Below are 3,918 nucleotides of genomic sequence, written 5' to 3' on the forward strand. Positions count from 1 at the left end.
ACAGTTAGATTTAGGGCATTTAGCGGACGCTTACAATAAGTGCATCTGCCACGAGAAAGAAACCACAACATGTCACCATCGATAAAGTAAGAATGAAAAAATAGAAACAATTTTCAAGCCCTAATCTGAGCGTAGTATCTGCTATTTATCAATAGCAGGATGCCTGTAGACCAGTGGAATATGATCGTTTGGTTGCAGACACACCCCTTGTTAGCAGCACTAGTCTTTTATTTCTGTTGTATTTATTTACATCATGCAAAAGGAAGCATGCATCTGGTCATGGATATAAGGCCTGTGCTCGTGAAAGATCGGTACGTTAACATCCACGTCCTCCTTGGCTGACCTGTGGCATTAGCTAGCTAAGTTAGCCAGTGTCGTCTTCATGATTAGACGCACGCTTCCTTCCGTGCAGTGATACGACTGGTGTTTAGGGCTGTGATTGCCTCTGCAACTGTGTATTTTGGTAGGAAGAAAATAGTCCCTACACAAAACCGCTCCTAAAAAGGTTCTGTGGACCTATGTGAATAACCAGGTCTTACTTCTGTATAGAGACATTGCTGTTGAGGTTTTAAATGTACTGTTTTGGCGCCTTGAGCTCCACAAGCCGAGCGCCCACCAGTTCCATCATAATGGAGAGGAGGCAGACATCTTTATGGTCGACATTTCCAAAACTCTGCATCCCACACTGCAACGATCTGGATGGGTAAATATCACTGCAGTCAAGCGAGGCAGTATGTCGTTTTTTTTATTTTTGGGTGAACTGTCCCTTTAAAATGAGGACATGAATAAAATGACTAATCGTGCTCTGTCTCGACACCCTGACATTGACTGAGGAATTAAAGATTCTTTTGAATCATTTGTTAAACCTTACCGGCTGTATTTAAATGTCACAATACAGACGCAAATGTATTAAACAGCGCAAGAGCTCAACCCACACCGACAGGACTGCCGTGCTCCGCTAAATTATGACAATTGCGAAGGGATTGCAGCTGACATCTGTGCCCTTGGGTGCAGCTACAGGCTACTTTGGACTTCAGCGCTGTTGCCTGGTCATTTATATAATCACTGAACTGTTACAAAAGCAACAACCATCAAAGGCGTACGGTGCACTTTATCAAACGCTGAAGCTTGCACATCTCAGAATGTGCTCATCTGCTGACCGGTTCCTTCCTCTGTTTCTGTTTTTTCCATCACCTTATTCAACCAGCGTCTTCACAGGAAGGATGAATCATGTGGAGAAACCTGCTTCTGTCTGACAGCGTTGGCGGTGACACATCCAACGATTTTCCAGCGCATATGATCGTCTTTATCAGAGGGTGGGATGCTGTAATACACACACATATGTCTCATCTATCACTCTGATGACATTTTGGAGCCAAGTAACACAGGGGCTAGCAGTGTTGGCGTCACAGATGTTTTTTTTCTGGTTGTGGTAAAGCTTGCGTGTTGTCCCAGCAGGCTCCGCTCTTTTAGCAGCACAGACAGCGCTGGACACACGGCTGTCACACTGTTCATGTACCATCCATTTGAATGACCCTGGGGCCCTCAGGTGAAGAGCTGCCAGACATTCGAGAGGCAAACAGGAGTCCACTTATTTTGTGGTCTGAGTTCTTTTTTGGGGGTGTTTTAAGCTGTGAAAATACTGCATGGCTTGGAAGCGCTTACCTTTTTTTGGAGCCTGAAAGAGTCCTCGTCAAGTTAAAGATTGTTATACATGTAATTTTCATCCGTTTTGATTGCGATGTGTTCTTTGCGAAGCAGCTACTCTTTTCATTATCAGGCCTTGATTCAGTAAATCAAGTCATTTCTTACCAAACCTCGCTGCAACACGCCAAAATGTGGCACCTCTGCGTGCTTTGTGTTTGGACGTACAATGGTTTTTATGTACGTGACTGGTTGATAACTCAAAAGTGACATTTTTCAAGCCTTACTAACCAAACGCCACCACAGATGAATAAGTAGGTTCGAGCCTTTGTTAGGCGTACAATAAGTGAGCCTGACAAAAACAAAGCCGTTTGTCACCAATGTCAACCATTACAATGCTAATAATATCTCACTCCACACTCAGGACTGGAAGTGACTGCGTAGTCTAAGTCTGCATGTGTACAAAAACCACAGAGATGATCAAGCTTTTGATGCGCCAAATCTATCTGGAGAATGTCTGGTTAAAGTCTCAAAATCCTGGCACTGTTTCCACGCTCGGTGCCTGTTGCTGCCATTTTTCCACACTCGCAAGAGAACTCTGCTTCCTCTAAAAACTCCAGGAAGCAGGTCTGTTATCGCAGCAGTGATTCAGAGTCCACGTCTGATAAGCTTTGGAAGCACACACTTTTGGGTGGGTGTTTTTTCTACTGGTGTCTATCTGTTCATTGGCTGTTGTTTCGGGGGCCGACTATGGAGAGCCAAAACTGTCAAGATCTTAAATAGCTAAAGAAATAAATAAATGAAGGATTGCATCAATTAATATGCCATTTAATGCACAAAAATTCAAAAAGAAAGCACATACATAAATGAGTGTCTGGAAGTAAAAAAGGGAAAATTATACTGACATAAAAACAGAAATTAATACATAAAAAAAAATCAATACAAGTATTTTAAATGAATAAATATGATGAAACATTTAATGGGACATCAAATAGAGGTGGAATCAATACAAAGGTGAATAAATACAGCGGGAAATGAAAACAGAAGTATCAATGCTTGTCACATTTTATAAATTAATAAATGCCTACTTCTTTTCTAAATATAATTTTTTGCATTAAATGACATATTAATTTATTTACTGAGCTAATTCCTTGTTTATTTTCATTCCTCCATACTGTTCAACCACAATAAGAAAAAAAAAAAGCTGTACTCCAAGGAGCCGCAGCTACTTGTGTTCCTCTCTATATGCATTGAAATGTGGGACGAAAAGAGCGTAGTTGTGTTGTTACAGTTTGCGCACGACAGGTATGTGTGTCCATCTATAATATGGACCGTGATGTGTACACAAGGAGGCTGAAGGCCCTCATGGGAGCACAGAATAAAGGGTTAGGATGTATCCCTAGAACTCTTTTGGGGGGATCACTTTGTTTATATGCAGCTCATATATTAAAATCCCTGAACATAAACACAAATCAACAGTTTATCTCAAATGTCAGCATGAAGCTTTAGCTCACGTTCAAACAAGCCTGTATGTTCAACCTTATCTGACTTTCCTTTAAGCGCATTTTAAATCTGAGCGGTGGGTGTGCGCACGGAGCGTCTGTGGACAACTCTTCATCCGAATCCCAGTGTACGTGTTTGCACGACCGCTCTTTTTATGCAATAGGCTCAAACGCGGAAGAAAATCCCCTTTGAAACGCATTTTGCGCTGCTTGGTCCCTTTAGGTTGGATAGGTTTGAGCAACAGACGTGATACATTCAGCTCGAGTAGTCTCTTCTCTCTTTTGGTTTTGCTCTTTGCTTTGCAAGACAGTAAAATATAAGTTATGCAGGCAAAGTTACATTTTCAAGGTTTGATTGGAGTATCTATGTACACTGGAAGCTACACTCGGCCGAACTGTACATCGTCACAGAGTCGCAGAGGGGAGCGACGTCTCAGCCGCTTCCCCTTCAGGATATTCTTTCACGATTCACATATTTCACCTTTATCTCGTTTATCTCGCTGCCACACAGCTAAGCCTATTTACAGTACAATGTAACCTCATACCAACTCAGACAGCGTCATGTATCAAAACACACACGCCACCTGCTCTGGAGATTAGTGCTGTTTTCATGGGAGATCACAAAAAGGAACAAATCCCCCCCCCCGTTACAAAGTATTTAGATCAATACAAAACTAAAGGGAATAGACATGAAATGCACAGTATAAAATGAGTTGTGCATGTTGTGCAAGAGTCAGGGGAACAAATGATACAGAGAGACAGAGAGAGAAAC

Source organism: Sparus aurata, chromosome 13 (genome assembly GCF_900880675.1).
Source record: "Sparus aurata chromosome 13, fSpaAur1.1, whole genome shotgun sequence".
In the NCBI taxonomy this organism is placed as follows: Eukaryota; Metazoa; Chordata; class Actinopteri; order Spariformes; family Sparidae; genus Sparus; species Sparus aurata.